The 17,873-nt window shown below is 38.4% G+C and overlaps 1 long non-coding RNA gene across 2 annotated transcripts in view; it reads left to right on the forward strand.

Annotated features, from left to right (window-relative positions):
* LOC132013175 (uncharacterized) overlaps positions 1 to 17,873 on the forward strand; it is a 1,013,735-nt gene that overhangs the window by 20,092 nt on the left and 975,770 nt on the right. For both annotated transcript variants that reach the window (XR_009402902.1, XR_009402903.1), the window contains exon 2: positions 7,401 to 7,653. This is a non-coding gene — a long non-coding RNA (uncharacterized LOC132013175). The remainder of the gene's footprint in view (positions 1 to 7,400; positions 7,654 to 17,873) is intronic.

A 17,873-nucleotide genomic window follows, 5' to 3' on the forward strand; every position in this document is an offset into this window, starting at 1 on the left:
TCACTAATTCTCTCTTTTGCCTCATTTATCTTAGCAGTAAGACCCTCCATTTTTTGATTGCACCTCATTAATAACTTTTTTGATTTCAGCTTGGTTAGATTTTAGTTCTTTTATTTCTCCAGAAAGGGCTTTAATTCTCCAGACAGGGTTTCTCTAATTTTTTTTTCCATGCCATTTTTGAGCCCAGCTAACACCCTGAGAATTGTCAAACTCTAGATCTGACATATTACCAATGTCCCTATTGATTAGGCCCCTAGCCTTTGGTATTGCTTCCTGTTCTCTTTTTTTTTGGTGAGTTTTTCCACCTTGTCCAGATACGAATATATGAATGAGAGAATAAAATACTAAAAGGGTGGCAAAGATCCCAGAAAAGTATACACTAACCAAATCAGAAGAGACCCCAAATCAGGGGGAAATGAAAAGGCATAAAACAAAATGAAAAAAATATATACATATACATATATATATATGTATGTATATATATTAGACTGGTGAATAGAACAGAGCTACCCAGTTGATTTGCGGTATATTTTGGTCTCTTAGAAGAGACTACCTCCCAAAATTTTAAAGAAAGAAAAACTTAAATATATATACAAAAATTAGAGTGAACATGATGAAGGGATGGAATATCACTGTAAAGATGAAAAGTAAAAAAAAAAAACCAAAAAACCCCTAAAAACTCTAAAAAAGGAATTGATAAGATATGTTGGTTGGTAAAAGAAAGAAAAAGAAATTAGAGAGAATTTTCTCAGGCTGGAGAGTAGAACAAAGCCCTGTGCTTGATTTAGGGTATTTTTTGATGAAGAAATTGTATCCTGAAAGTTTTTAGAAAAAAAAAAACAACAAAACCCTGTATGTATACAAAAAATAAAGTTAGATATAATGAAGGATAAAATAAGACTATAGTGATGAAAGTTTAACAAGATTTTTTTTTAGTAAGGTATCATTTAAGTGAATAGTTAAAAATGTTAAAAGAGGAAAGAGGAAAAGTTAAATCAGAATAAGAAAAAAATAAAATTTTAAAAATTTCATTAATTTTGCAAGACTATAGAATCATGGTGAGAAAGCTGTGAATTCCATGCTTTGTTTCCTGTAGCTCTGGAATTCTGCTGTTCGCCTTGATCAGTAAGCTTGGTCTTGGCTGGATGTTCTTGCTGATCATCTGGGGGAGGGGCCTGTTATAGTGATTCTCCAGTGTCTTTGCCCGAGGTGGAATTGTGCCGCCCTTGCCAGGGGCCTGGCTAAGTAATCTGCCGGTTTGCTCTCAGGAGCTTTTGTTCCCTGAATGCTTTCCATAGAACTCTGGAAGATGGGAATGAAGATGGTGGCCTCCCAATGTCTGGCCTGGAGGAGCCAAGAGCTCAAGGCCTCACTCCTTAGTGTGCCCTTCGAGAAAAGTGGTCAATCACTCCTGTCTTCCAGGTCCCCCCTGCACTACATGCCCACTGGCCTGTGATCGAGTGTTTCTTTCTCTGACTCACAGCCCCGTTTGGATTCTCCAAACCTAGCAGATTCATGCTGCTCTGCTCTTCTAGTGGAGGAAGGTGGGTCTCCCAGGATCTGCTACTTGTGAAGCCCCCAGTCAAAGAGTAGTGTCCTGACTGTGCCACGGATCGCAGTTTAAGGTAACCCTGAGCTGAGAGCTTACTCCTTGGCTGCATCCCTGTAGCCGGTTTCCCTGCTCTGATACCTGCAAGCTCTTCTGCACTCACACCCCTGGTCCTTCTGTTGAGATGCCTAAAGAATAAAATTATAACCATTACCGCTATTTCTGCTTCTGTGCCTTCGCTTGCTAACCCATGAGGAGATGGAAAAACACCAGCAGACTTTCTATGGACACTCTGTAACCACACATCCCCCACCCAGAATTGAACCTGGCAGAGTGGCCGCTCCCAGACCCCCCACCAGGCTCTGGGCTGAGAGATAACAGCCATCTGGTGCCAGAGAAACCCCCACCCAGAATTGGACGTGACAGAATGACTGCTCCTGGACCCCCCACCTGGCTCTGGGTGCAAGAGATAATAACCATCTGGAGCCCCGCAGCTTGACAGGGAGACCCTGGCCAATCCTGAGGTGACACATACCGTAGCGGCGCCAACTAAGCAGTTTGAAGAATGACAGCCCTTTGACCTAACCAATAATCTGTTCCCAGCCTTTTCCCGCTCTGTAGCACGCCAGTCATATCATAGAGTTGCCTTTCGATTTTCCTGCAGTATGTGGTGATTTGTTACAAGATACTATGTGTATGCTAAGTCCCTACCTCCCCAAAAATAGTGTATAAAAGGTGTTGTGATCCCGAGCTCGGGACCTCTTAGCATCACCGGCAACGAGTGTGCGGAGGTCTGGGTTCGAACTCGTAATAAACGACCCTTGCTGTTTGGCTTTGACTCTGGACTCTGGTGGTCGTCTTTGGGGGGGTCTTGGAATTTGGGCATAACACTGTGACCACGCAGGACCTGAGACCACACTGTCCCTGTGAGGGCTCCATCCCTGCTTAGCCTCTGGTGCGATGTCCTTCAGTGGAGCAGACTTTTAAAAGTTCAGATTTTGTGCTCTGCTGCTCCACCGCTTGCCTGGAGCCGGCCCCTCCCCCTGCAGCCTATCTTCCTGTTGCTTTTGATTCACTTCTCCACAGGTCCTACCTTTCAGAAAGTGGTCGATTTTCTGTTTCTAGAATTGCTGCTCTTCTTCTCTTCGATCTCCTGTTGGATTTGTAGGTGTCTGGAATGGTTTGACAACTATCTAGCTGATCTCCTGCTACCTGATGTGTCTCAGCCTGCTACTTCTCCGCTATCTTGACTCTTCTCCCTCATTTTTGCTTTTATTGAGTTATTTGATCCTCATGAGAACCTTGTATTATTATACCCATTTCATATATGAAAAAATCTAGGCACACTAAGTTAAGAATTTTACCCAATATAACACAGATAGTAAGGAATGAAACCACCATTGCAACCTACACAATTTGGCTACACGGTCTGTGTTCTTAACCTCTTTGCTGCATTGTCCATTGCAGTATCTAGAATGTAGTCTGGACCAATATATATTTGTTAAATGATAAATATTTTGTATTTTGGGCTTCCTTCAAATGCTAGTAAGGATATTTTTTTTTTATGTTTATTAATTTTTTTTAAGTACTCTTTAAACCCAACACGGGACTTGAACTCATAACTCTGAGATCAAGAGTCACATTGCTCTTCTAACTGAGCCAGGGTAAAGATATTTTTTAAGTAAATGATTGCATATTCCACCCTGCATCTGGCATTTGAAGGGAAATGTACTCCTGTACAACTGAAAAAAGAGCTATTCTGAATTTCCAAGAGAGTGTTGGAAGAACCTGTTCAGGGTGCCTTCTCTTTAAGACATGCCTCAGGTATCACATCTTATTGCAGTTACTCAGAAACTGGAGTATCTTCTGTATACATTATGGTAACAGTCTCTCTCTCTCTCTTTCACACAGGTACATATATACTCACATATATCATCATGGAATGAGTATTCAGTTGTATACATTGTATTGTGCTAAGATTTTTTTTTTTCTCCTTTCCAGATACTGGCTCTATGCCAAGTATTCAGTTTAAAAGAAATGTAAGAGATAATATGTTCTGTATGTGGAAGTTGATTTTTTTAGAGCTGTGCCCATGATGCAGTTAATTTAAAATCTAGGAAGAGCCACCTTGTGGCAAAATTTAGCATTTCAATTCTTTCTTTCTTTTTTTTTTTTTTTTAAAGATTTTATTTATTTATTTGACAGAGAGAAATTACATTACAAGTACACTGAGAGGCAGGCAGAGAGAGAGAGAGAAGGAAGCAGGCTCCCTGCTGAGCAGAGAGCCCGACGCGGGACTCGATCCCAGGACCCTGAGATCATGACCTGAGCCGAAGGCAGTGGCTTAACCCACTGAGCCACCCAGGCGCCCCGAGCATTTCAATTATTTCTGAAGAAAAAGATAAGTGGCCCTAAATTGCATTGCAAAATAAGGTACTGATACTGTATACAAATCCTATAATATGGTTTGTGAGATATATAATTTTATTTTCACATTAGCTTATATTATCAAAAGGTATTGAGAATTTGAAAAGCCTAGATTAAAATATGCAAAAGATATTACATACATTAATGACTTTATATTTTAAATGCTCATTTCAAGGTTATAGTTGTCTCCTAGTACACTCAGTTTCAGTTACATTTTGAACCTTAAAAATGAAAAATTAAGGGTGCCTGGCTGGCTCAGTTGGTAGAGCATCTAATTTGATCTTGGGGTTGTGAGTTCAAGTGCTCCATTGGGGGTAGCAATTACTTGAATAATTAATTAAAAAGTTTAAAAAATTAAAAAAAATGAAAACTTAAAAAGCATATCCATTTTTCCTTGATGTGTAATTATAATACAGCTTAAATTTTATTGTATATTTAAATATATTTATATAGCATTGGTTGTCACCTTGTATCAATAATAAAAAATACTCAGTTTTCTTTTTGGTTTAATTGATACATTGACATCTTTGCAATTTTTCCTAAATTTTCTGTATCTTGGCAATTCACTAAATTCTTCTTTCAGTTATTTCACAGATTTTCATGTCTTTCAGGAAACCTCCCCCACTTAATTGAATGTGGTAGTAAATTTGTAACTGTTTGTAAGTACTCAGTGTATACTCAAGTATGAAGAGGCACACTAATGCAGATCTCTCCTCTCTCTTTTCCCTGCTTCATTGGCACTTTGAAAACTTGCTGAAAGCTAAGAGGTTAATTTCGTATCTTCTTATCTGCCCTTTCACTTTCCTGCCACTTCTTTTGTTCATACCTGGCCTCTAAATTTCATCTGACATCTGGATCTTGTCAGGTAGTGGTAGAGTCAAGGTAGGTGGCGATAGTGTAGATATTGGCATGCCAATGGAGGAGGGAGATTCAGAACCCAAATATCAGATTCTAGAGGAAGAGGAATAGGTGAGTTGGGATGAAGAGAAGAGAAAGTGAAAACATACTTATTACCAAAAGCATCTCTCTCTGGCTTCTTCCCTTCTCATTTCCAAGTCTGTTTTCTCCCTCTCAGATTTACAAGGATATATGGTTTTTGTTTGAGTTCTTTTTGCGTGTGTGTAATGGCCTTTCTGGGTTGCCAGTTCTTCAACTCCAAATTTGGAATATTTGAGGCAGAAAGAAGGCCCAGGAAACTCACCGTCCTGTCATTCCTTGGGTCTCTAAGTCTCTACTGATTTGTCTTCTCTTCACCTTTTAGAGTCTTCTAATGTTTGTTGGATACAGAGTGTCCACAGTTTTTTAATTGTACATAATGGGAAAAATAAGGAAAAGTAGATCAATTTTTTTCTTCTCAGAAAGCAGAATTCTCAAATTACTTTGTCTTCAAGTTTACTTTTCATAAATCACTTTTATTACTATGTAGAGAGCAAATTCATAAGGGAAGAAAATAGTGAAGCAGGAGAAGCTGGGAGACCAGTTAAAAGTTGTTTCAGCCAGTTAAAGAAATGGTGCTCACCTGGTAAAGTTAGTGGCACTGGAAATGGAGCAAAGTATATGTTTCTGTTTATGTAATGATATGATTCTTGGTTAACTATTTAGGAGGTTTTCTTTTTCACCCAACATCTATTTATTATGCACATATCAGATGCTAAATTTAGGAATTGGGTGTGAAGTGGTAAGCAGCACGAGTATCGTCTATGACTTTTATGGACCATATTATCTAATTTGGAAAGATATAAGTAATAAACAAGTAAACAAAAGAGCACTAAGCAAATAAACCAGAAAAATTAAATTATAATTGCAAATTGTGACCTTGCTGTGAATGAAGTAAATAGTGCTTTAATAGAGCATAACATAAGACCTACTTGGTGTGGTCAGATAAGACCTTTGAGAAGATGGTATTTGATGTGAGACCCAAACAATGACAGGAACCAGTTATGTGAAAATCTAGCAGAAGGACAAGGGAGGGGAATTGGGTATATTAAAGGATGTGAAAAGCAGTTTGGTTGTGAGATAAAGGGTGACATGGGTACTTGGATTTTTGGTGAAGACTTGAGTAGTTAGGAATATATGACAAAATGGCGTTAGTCCTGCAAGGCTATGAGGAAAGATGTCCAATTCACTCCTGGGCTGCGAATACTGAAGACTTTAGTAAGCAGTAACGAGTTTTCAGTGCGGCTGCCTTTTTGAGGCAGCGTGAGTTATGGTAGTTAATAGGGGGTGGGCTCATTCAGGGCTACGCAGGGAGATTTGGTCCTGATGAGCGACATGACTCCCTTGGGAAGCAGTGGTGAACCTTGTGAAAAGCTTGCCTGATTTTTAGAATTTTCCCTGCTCATAGTGTTCATCAGCATTATACTTTAATTCTTGTTTAGCAAGTATTTATTAAGATCTTGTGCACAGCAGTCTGTGCTCTGTAACATTCATACCCATATGGTAATACTGTGATCACTTAACTTTGTTCACTGATGATAAGGCAGAGCAGGTATACTTGACATACTGTGTTGGTGGATGTGTGTGCCAGTGATAAAGATAGCGATGAGTGATGATAAGGTGACAACTAGAGGAGGCTATCAAGAGAAATTGAAAATGCATTAATACATAACTTACTTGTTTTAAATCTTTACTCCTTTCACTCAAACACATTTTTATGTGAGCAAAATGTTAAGGATTTTTTGGGAGAATAAAGAACTCAAAAAACAAAGGACTTTCATGTGTTTCTCTCTTTGAGGGTAGAAACATGTAGACTACATCATTGAATTCCTAGGGCCTACACAGCCTCTGGCATATACAAGGTGCTAAATAGAGGTCTGTCCAACGAATGAATGAATGGATAGATAGAAACATGAAATGTTTAAATTGATTCTCTGGATACTTTCTTGATTTTGATTCACAGAAGTGCTCATTTCAAATGGTGAATTTGCATGTGTGTGTATGTATATGCTTGCGATATTATACAAGAACATATTGCCCAAAGAGACAACAGAAAACAAAATTAGAAAGCAGCTTTATCACAAAGGAGTTTTTGTTTACTTTGCTCCACTCTTGGCTATTCTAACCATTCCTTTCATTCTGTTGATTCCTACCTCCAGAGTTGAAGTTTACTGGAAGGAATCAGGGCTACAAACCACTCGCTGAAGGCCACATTGATCCTCATAAACTACAGGCTGGTGTAGTTCTTGAACATTTCTAGGGGTCACTTTCAAAATGGGAACTTTTTCTACCAGAGACCTGAAAAGAAGAGGCAAGATAATGTGTAATGTAGTAGAGGGGAGAGCCTTTGAGAGAGACTCACATAGTAATAGTAAATTCCCTTTATTTAGTATCTCCATGTGTCTGGCTCTGAACTCAACACTTTATCTCGTCTCGTTTAATACTCAAAATAACTCTCCAGATACTGTTCTTATTTTGTTTTTTCCAGATGAAGAAATGGAGTGTTCTATACCTTTGCTACAAATTACACAAAAATGAACATCTTTATGCCCATGGATCTGTGGATCAGGAATTCGGATGGGGATGACTTGTCTCTACTTTGCAACATCTGAGGCTTCAGATGGAGCCCTTGAAGGCTGGATCAAGTCCAGGGGTCGATGCTGGTGGATGAGAAGGACTTCTGTGTTGTTTTCACATGGACTAGTTTGCAGTTCCTAAGAGCATGGTGGATGGATTTTAAAGTAAGTGTTGAGAGGGGAGAGAGAAGGTAAATGAATGTGTTGAGAGGGCAGAGAGAGATGACTTTTATGACTAGCGGGGAAGTTATGGCAGTGTTAATTTCTGCCACATTCTGTTTGTTAAATGACTCTGTGACTATGAGGAATGCCCAATTTCAAGAGGAGGAGAAATTGACTTCTCTTGATAGAGGAGAGACGAGATTCTGAAGAGAAGAATCAGTGTGGCCACTTTTACAAAATACAGTTGACTACATAAAGCCTCCAAGAGAGGTTAAATAATGCTTCCAAACAGCTGGTAAATGGAGCAACCCCACTAGGAGATTGGATTGACTTGTTTCTAACTGTGTGTGCTTGTCACTTGATCACGTTGTATAGTAGAGTGTTATGGGATAATTAAGATCTTAAAAGAACTGTTGTGAATAAATAAGCAAAGAAAGTTATATGAACAACTTAAATTAGGAACTTAGAACCTTACAGAAGATCCCCAGGCATCGAGATTTGTAGAGTACTGAGGTAATGGTTTGTACCTTTTATTTCGGTACCTTTCTTTTTCTTTTCTTTTCTTTCTTTCTTTTCCTTTCCTTTTCTTTTTCTTTTTTTTTTAAATATTTTATTTATTTATTTGACACAGAGAGAGAGAGATCACAGGTAGGCAGAGAGGCAGGTAGAGAGAGAGGGGAAGCAGGCTCCCTGCTTCTGAGCTGAAGGCAGAGGCTTAACCCACTGAGCCACCCAGTGCCCCTCTTTTCTTTTTCTTTTCTTTTTTAAAAAATATTTTATTTATTTATTTGAGAGAGAGAGGGAGCACAATGAGGGGCTAGAGGCAGAGGGAGAAGGAGAAGCAGATTCCCTGTCAGGCAGGGAGCCTGACATGGCTTGATCCCCGGACTCTGAGATCATGACCTGAGCCAGAGGCAGAGGCTTAACTGACTAAGCCACCCAGATGTCCCTTTTTGGTACCTTTCTAAGGTCACCTATTCTGTTTTCCCTAAAATTATGTTATTTGTGCATGTGTCTTATAACTTATTATCTCCCCCAACATATATAGGCTGGTTGCTTATTTCATTCAGGGTTGGATCTTTGTCTAATTAGATTTATCTTTCTACCCTGGTAACACCTCTTATGAGAAGCTGGCTCACAGTAAACCCTCTTTAAATGCTTGTCAAATGAATTAAAAATATGAGTTTATACTAGCATGAAATAGCAGAATAGTATAACTTTGTTATTGTTGAACTGCTCTGGGGTTCTTGGATTATGGGTATTGTGAAGACCAGATTAGGTAATTTGAGTGAAAGTGTTTTAAATATTTTGTGATTAATATGGTAATGGTGACTTTGGTCCTGGAACCCTGATAGACCTGTGGGGAAGACAGAGACATTTAATTTTTGGTTTTTGACTTGTGCCAGGGGTGCTTTTCTAGAAATAAAGATAAATCATGGTCATAAGGTCAGAATAAATATAGCATTGCAGAGTGGAAGTTCTCTTCAATATGTTGTCACTCTATCATCAATTTGTAATTTTAATATAATCCATAACTAAGATCATGCTTTGTAATATTCTGTTTTGCTTTTACTCTCAGAAATATCTTAGAGGTCTTTCCATGTAAGTACATAAAGATTTAGTACAGTCTTATATTACTGTCTATAGTTCTGGGTGTGGGCACAGTGTATTCTACTGAATGGACATAGACATTGGGTTGATCCTACTTTTTTTGTTTTATTTTATTGCAATAACAGATAATGTTGCAATGACATACTACTGTATGTATAGTAAGAATTTCTATAGAACAGATTCCTGAGTGAATTACTGGATAAAAGAATATGCCTTTTAATGTTTAAAATTTAAAAAAAAATTTTTTTACAGATTTTTATTTATTTATATGACAGATATAGATCAAAGTAGGCAGAGAAGCAGGCAGAGAGAGAGGAGGAAGCAGGCTCCCTGCAGAGCAGAGAGCCCGATGCGGTGCTCGATCCCAGAGTCCTGAGATCATGACCTGAGCCGAAGGCAGAGGCTTTAACCCACTGTGCCACCCAGGCACCCCTAATATTTAAAACTTTAAAATATATGGCAAATTATTCTCCGAAATGGCTATATGGATATACTCCTACTAATATTTCTCTGTATCTTTTCAGTACTGATTTTAATGTGATTAATCTAGGAAAATTACAGCACAGTAGATCAAAGAATCTTCATGTCAGTGAAGGATTTTGAGTTGACGTCTAGTTTGAAATTCTTACTCTGCCACTTACTCATTGTGTAACCTTGAGTAAATTATTTGGTCTTTTGGAGCCTCAGTTTCTTTATCCATAAAATATAGGCTATGGTAACAACCTTCCTGGATTATTGAAAGAATCAATGAGGCAACTACATTGGTAAAGTCTTGGTGAAATTCTTAGAGCTAAGAATTATAGTTAAATTATTTTTCCATTCCTTCATCAGTTTTTTATCTAAATATATAACCTCAAAATATAAGTCCCATTTGAGCCCTCACATACATATCTTAGTACAAAGTTTTGCTTGATTACTTAATTTTCAGAAGAATAGCATTCTTCTCAAATTATAGCTTGAATTTCAGAATATATATATTTGGAAAAATGTATTTTGATTTTGCTGACATTAAGAAGTCATATACCTGGCTTTGTAGCTTTTTAAGACTTTTTAAGATTCATTTTTTTATTTGAGGGAACAGGGGCAGAGGGAGAAGAAGAGGAAGAGAATCTCAAGTCAACTCCTCACTGAGTGTGGGGCCCAGTGCAGGGCTTGATCTCAGGACTCTGGGATCATGACCTGAGCTGAAACCAAAAGTTGGATGCTCAACCAGCTGAGTCACCCAAAAAAAAACTTGCCTTTTATTTTTAATCTTTTTTTTTATTATGAGTAATTTTTTTAAATTTATTTTTTATTTTCAGCATAACAGTATTCATTATTTTTGCACCACACCCAGTGCTCAATGCAGTCCGTGCCCTCTATAATACCCACCACCTGGTACCCCGACCTCCCATGCCCCCGCCCCTTCAAAACCCTCAGATTGTTTTTCAGAGTTCATAGTCTCTCATGGTTCACCTCCCCTTCCAATTTCCCCCAACTCTCTTTAATTGCTGTCTTTAGCTGTATAATAATAGTCATCACTTCTTGACACATTTATATCTTAAAAACTGTACTTTAATAGTTTATCATACTAATCCTGGAGAAAAGATATAGTTTTCCTATTTTTATTTTTATAGTTGATGTTATACTTTAAGGAAATAGTTTTTAAAAGTTGGAGTTTCTATCTGTTAATGTATAGTTTTCCCAAGGAAAAGATAAAGGACAACATTAAAACTTCACAATTAAACTCCAACCTTTGATTGTATTTCCAGAAGTTACTTGGGCTGAATAAAATTATTTGGTTTGTAATGAGTTTTAGAAGAAGTGAAGAAAATGGAGGTATTGGAAAATGAAGTATATCTCTTAATTGAAAAAAAAAAACTATGTTACTTTCCAATCTAAATCAAATTATTATGACAGTGGTTTCAAGCAGTTGGAAAGGGAATTATTTTCTAGAAATAATGACTTCATTATATAACCTAAAACTATAAGTAAAACAAACAAACAAACAAACAAAAAACCCTTTGGTTGTCTTTCTGCTGAAATAAATGATTTAAAAATGAAAATATTTTTATTGTTCATCTGCAGAATTCATTGTTTTTCAAAGTAATATATAAGCATTAGAAAACAGGTGTCTGATTCCTTGCTGGAATTTTCATTTGGGCTACCATGAGGTATAAACTATCTAAAAAGAAATGAAACTATGCATATGCAATTTATGTGTATATGTATGTCTGGACATACATACACACATATATACATGTATATATATTCAGTTTTTTTTCTTTTAACATTTTTAAATTTTATTTTAAGATTTTTTATTTATTTATCTGACAGAGAGAGAGAAAGACATAGCAAGAGAGGGAACACAAGCAGGGAGAGTAAGAGAGGGATACGCAAGCTTCCCGCTGAGCAGGGAGCCCGATGTGGGGCTCGATCCCTGGACTCTGAAATCATGACCTGAGCCAAAGGCAGACACCTAACGACTGAGCCACCCAGGCACCCCCAGTTTTTTTTCTTTTAAAAAAGAAAAGCATGGGCTTGAACTCATGATCCCAAGGTAAAGAGTTGTATACTATAGACTGAGGCAGCCAGGCACCCCTGTGTGTGTGTGTGTGTGTGTATAAATTAGGGTAAATGTAATGTTTATGATTTTTTAAAGATTTATTTATTTTAGAGAGAGAGAGTGAGTGGGATGGGGGGGCAGAGGGAGAGCGAGATAGAATCTCAAGCAAATACCCCACTGATTGTGGAGTCTGATGCAGGGATCCTTGTGGGGCTCCATGCAGACTCAGTCTTCTGACCCAGAGATCATGACCTGAGCCAAAACCAAGAGTTGGATGCTTGACCCACTGAGCCACCCAGGCACCCCTAATGTTTATGATTTTAATTGTTTGCTTTCATGGGTGTTTCAAGCAATTATTTTTAAAATTTATTATTTGAGATGAATATAATTAAAATTTTCAAGAATACAGTTTGCATTTTTTTTTAAAGATTTTATTTATTTTTTTGACAGACAGAGATCACAAGTAGGCAGAGAGCAGGCAAAGAGAGAGGAAGGGAAGCAGTCTCCCTGCTGAGCAGAGAGCCCGATGCGGGGCTCGATCCCAGGACCCTGGGATCATGACTTGAGCCGAAGGCAGAGGCTTCAACCCACTCAGCCACCCAGACACCCCATACAGTTTGCACTTTTATTATATGTACACAAAGCTATTGTACAAAAGCTAATATACAAAAGCTATTGTACACACAAACACTTATAATCTAACATCTGGGAAAGCACTACATTGTACATAGGATGCCCCAAATATTTATAAGGAAGCATGATGAATTCATTTTCTTTATAGGCTGAGAGAAGGAATACTTTCAAGTATTTATATTTTATCTTTGCAGGAAAATCATTTCCCCAAACTCCAATAGTCACTAGATTTTTAATAACGTGAAATATTATCCAATTTTAACCTCAAGAACAAGTACTAATTGTCCAGATCCAGATGTTTGAAATAATTACTAAAACCTTCATTCATTTTCCTTTTCCCATTTGCTGCTATGTGGACCATGTGAATCATTATTCAGGCATAGACCATAAACTCTTGGAGTCTTGTCTTGCTTGGGTTTCTACACTTTGGAAATGGGGAAGTTGGTGACACACTGTGATAATACTTACCTGCCTATCAGTCCAGTCATCTGGTCAGTATCTGTTTTACCCGTCTGTCCTTCTCTTACCTATTTATTTACTCACAGTATGTTACGCCTTCACCTACTAAACGCGTACTGTCTTCTTTTGTACAGATACTCTGTTAGTTATACATCGTTCCAATTTTTGTATGACGTTCAGTAGATCGAACTTCTAGAATAGAGCCATTTGGGATCAAATACTCATGGAATCACATCAAACCTTTTCACTCTTGAGTTGTATCTGTGTGAAGATTCTTTCTTGTTTTGCGCTGAGATTTATGATCTCATTTTATAACCCTCCTGTTCTTTCTCCTTTTCCTCTCCAACGCAGTCCTCTACTCCACTCAGCTCCCTTCACACTCCACTCTGGGGCTTTGTTTTAGATACATATCTCTAAACAAGAAATGTTTGTATGTTCAAATAGATGTATGTATCCCTCCCTGGTTACTTTCTTTTTCTGTGTTCTGATTATTATTAATCTTATTCTCCTCAAATTTTAGTCGCAAACTATTCTTAAAGATGTCACCGATGTTCATACCTATCTACATGCAGGGTGAGGGGTAACACATAAAATACATTTGAGATCATAAACCGGTGTGATTTCTCGTATGTCTAATTCTTGTTCCTTCTGCATGCTATTCTCAACGATAAACCTTCTGAAAATAAGAGTTCCTCAAATCATATCTCTGAACCCTTCACTAACGCTATGCTTTGTAAAGAATGAAGTGCAAGTGCTGTATCAGGCACTGCAGACCCTTTAATCCATCTCGCCAACTTTATCTACAGCTATTCTTTCATCAGAAAGTTTAGCAAAATAAATGTGCATATTACTTTCTGATAGGCAGTGTATTGTAGAAAGGCCAGGCTGTCTAATACTTGTTCTGCCACCATCTCACTGTATAGTTTGTAATTAAGTTAAAAACTCCCTGTCCCTGTAAGTAAATTAAACTCCCTGTCCCTCACTAGAAAAAGACTGGTCAGAATAGCTACTTTATAGGATAGTTAAGAGGAGTAAAATTGTTCACACACATAAAATCCCAGAAAATCATATGTGACACAAGGAAAGAATTCAGATATATCTCAGCAAAAAATGGTAGCTATGCCTCGTTGCATTTATTTTCACATACTATTCTTTTTCCTATAAAACCATGACTTTTTTGTTAAGTCTTGGCTTCCTTCAGAGCACATTTCGTATCTAATCTTCTTCCTTCAGTGATGTCTCCTGTCCTGAAATTGTGTTTCTTTTTTCTTTTTCTTGTTTTATTTTATTTTATTTTATTTTGTTTTGTTTTGTTTTCGGAGGGAGAGATGAAGCATCGAAGACTGTGGACACTGAAAAACAAACTGAGGGTTTTGGAGGGGAGAGAGGTGGGGGGTTATGTGAGCCTGGTGGTGGGTATTATGGAGGGAATAGATTGCATGGAGCCCTGAGAGTGGTGCATAAACAATGAATCTTGGAACACTGAAATTGTGCTTTTTTTCTGTGTCATTGATGCAGGGCTTAGTTAGGGTGACCACATTATTTATGATTCAGACAGGGACTCTGTTGATAGGAAAATGAGTATTTTTGGTAATTACACTGGGATGAGTGGCATAAATTGGGACTGACCTGGGCAAAGGGACAGATGGTTACCCTGTGAATAGTGGAGCCTTAAGATATCAAATCTGTTATTATCAAATCAAAGCAAACTTTATCTTTATATGCAAATTGTTATGGCAGAGCTCCCATTATCTTAATTGTCAGGAAATGAGGTTCATCAGAATGAACCTCAGCTGTTTCTGGCCATTCCCAGAGGACCGCTTCTCATCTGTTCAGATACAAACCCTTCAGTCTCTTCTCTCCAGTCTTCTTCATTTGATCCTCATGCTGCTTCTGCTTCCTGACCACTGATCCATATGAGACAGCCCCTCTACCTGGTACTCCTTGCATTGCCCAGCGCCCCTGGCTCCCCACCCTTCCCTCCTTACTCCACACCCACATCCTTCTCTAGGCTCTGGACAGGAGGAACTGCTCTCACTTATCTCATTCCTTCCCAAATGTATGCACCAGGCCTCTCTTAATGATCCACAGCACAACTGACACCAATGATGATTCTTGCTTGTAGGTTTCACTGATGCATCTTGGTTGAAAGAAGAGGGATTTAAGTCAGAGAATTCATAACAATCACTGCCTAAACCTGTGTGCACACCTATGGGCACTTGGAGGCCCGTTCTTTGCCTTGCTTGCAGCCTATCCCTCCGACCAGGGATAGCTCAAACCCCACCATTTGAAACATTCCAGGATTCTCAGTCCTCTTCATATATAAAATGCTCCTGTCCATAAAGAGACAAATTTTCTGTAGTTTCTCACCACTCACTCTCTGGAACCCAGCCCTCTTGTTTAATGTCTTTGAGGATGATTGATAAGAGGAGAAAATTCCTCCTTTCTGGAGAAAACTCCACCAAATCCTCAAGGATGTGGTCTGGTTCTATGCTCTTGTTAAGGTAGTCATAATAGCCTGACACTGGTATATTTCCCTAAAACTGGGATATTTAGTATCATTCATCATGACCTATTACATGACCTATTTGTTATTTGTATTTTTATAAATATATTCTATGTCCTTAACTAGATTGTGTGTTTCTTGGGCGTAGGTATGAATTTTGCCTAGCAAAGTTCCTGACCTAGTGTTCAATGAACTGGGTTCGATGAGCATGAGATGAAGAGATAATACAGAACATTGCTAACTTATGAAATAGCCACTCCTTCCTCATGTATTGTTTCCTCCTTTTGGATACTAGTTCTTGCATAGAACACTTTCTGTGAATCTCTGCGTTCTCTCAGCAGAGCTATGAGAACTGGTCTGCTCAACCCATTCTCCTCCTGGCCCATGCTGCTTCCTTAGCTTTCCTTCTGGGATAAGTCATCTTGTATTCTTAGTATCAAGCACAGACCACTCGGGCCGTGGTGAAAGGCGGGTTTGTTTCTGAAGTGAGATCTGCCAGAGGCATGGGTCACAAAATCACCAGTACTAATACTAGGCTCCCAGTGATTTGGGTTAGGAGATTTCCTCACCAGCATTATCTTTTTCTGAGCAGATATGTCCACAGACCTTCAGTAGCCTGCTGTAGCAACTATTCAATTGTTTAATACAGAAATATTTCTCTCAAGTATAAATTTTCCTCTTTTCAACTCTAATAGTTTTCACATAATAATATGTCTTTGTCAACCAACATTTTCTGTGTGTGCTCCATTGGATATCAAACATGACACAAAACAAGGAAAGGTCTTACTCTTTTATCAGTGCAATGTTTTTTTCTATCATTCATGCTGACCTGGTGTCAGCAGCTATTTTACCAGACACCATCATCAGTACTTACAGTTAACCACAGAGATGTATTTGCAGAGTTTGACCTTTGTTCCATATACTGAGGACAAAGAAGAAGGAAAAAACCTAATACTTTCAACAGAAAATGATGGAAGAGTCCATAAAGGTAGCACTAAGGGGAAAAATTCTTCCATTTATTGTGATTTGGGTTTAAAATGCTTTTAAAAAATTACATACTCATTTTAGCTAAATATATTGAATTTTCCAAACAACGGCAGATCTGTTATTTTCATTATTTCATTCACTGCTATATAATTTTAATGCTTTGCATTTTGGCTGGGCATTATATCTTCTACCTGGTTTGTGAAACAAGTAATGAAATTACAACTTAGTGTTTGGTGGTAGGTTAATGATAGTAATTACCTTATATGTTATGCACTGTGCAGTTAAACCCTAGGAAATTATATTGGCAAAATATGGAATTTAGTCTGAGAAGCATTTAACTTAGTATCTGTCTAAGGGGACCATTGAAGGGGACAAATATAAATACTACCTCTCTTCCACCAGGAACAAGGCAGGTGGAAGCCCAGATGCTAGCTTTATGCCACACAAAGCTGATATTTCAGAATGTGGTCTATATGTGCCCATGCATGTGTTTCTTCTTAGTACAGAGTTCTGAATTTAGGCCAGTTTTCTCACCAACTCATAACTGTCTGAGTTCAGGCAGCTCCCTGTACACACACCACAGAACAAAGGGCGAGGACTGTGGCAGGAGCTGAGTGGACTTCCCACCCACTGTAGGCAGGGCCTTGCTAAGAGGAAAGGGCTTTTAGATCCACTTTCTTCTTCCAGACTCACCAGTCATCTAGGGGATCATGAGTGAGGGGTTAGAAGGGAGGCCATGGGTGTTTTACTAATGGGGTTCCCTCTGCCTCTTAGGCAACAATAGGGGTGGGCAATCAGTATCTGTCACTACTAGAATTTCTGAGATTTTTGCATTCTTAATTCATTGGGCTTAACTATTAAATCTTTAATCACCCAAAGCTATAGTCATTTCCAGCAGGAAAGGGGGCACAGTCTCTCAGGATGACCCTTCCCCTACTTCTTAGAGGCTGCCCTGCAAATACTAGTCACTGCTTTGTGGAGTACCTCCTGGGGACTACTGGCATCAGTACAGATTTTGTACCCAAAAGGCTCTAACATAAGTCCCAACAATAACCAATTAAATTAACTCCTGCAGAGCCACTCTGCACTCAATAATGTTCAGTTATATGTTACTTTATATCCCTAAGGTATGCAACCACATATCCAAAAGTATCTATCAGAGGTTCTTCAAAGAGAGCAAATGACAAGTCATAAAATAGAATTCCCTTCTTATTATCAAATTCCCAGAAAGAAATTAAAGTTGTAAACTTAATTCCCCTTTCAAGTTGTATCTGTCAAGTTCTAGCAGGGAGTGGATGGCACACTCAAACTGGATGGTTGAGAAAAGTTTTTTTTTTTTATAATTTTTTTTATTTTTTATAAACATATATTTTTATCCCCAGGGGTACAGGTCTGTGAATCACCAGGTTTACACACTTCACAGCACTCACCAAAACACATACCCTCCCCAGTGTCCATAATCCCACCCCCCTCCCCCCAACC

This window comes from Mustela nigripes, chromosome 3, assembly GCF_022355385.1.
Source record: "Mustela nigripes isolate SB6536 chromosome 3, MUSNIG.SB6536, whole genome shotgun sequence".
NCBI classification, from domain to species: Eukaryota; Metazoa; Chordata; class Mammalia; order Carnivora; family Mustelidae; genus Mustela; species Mustela nigripes.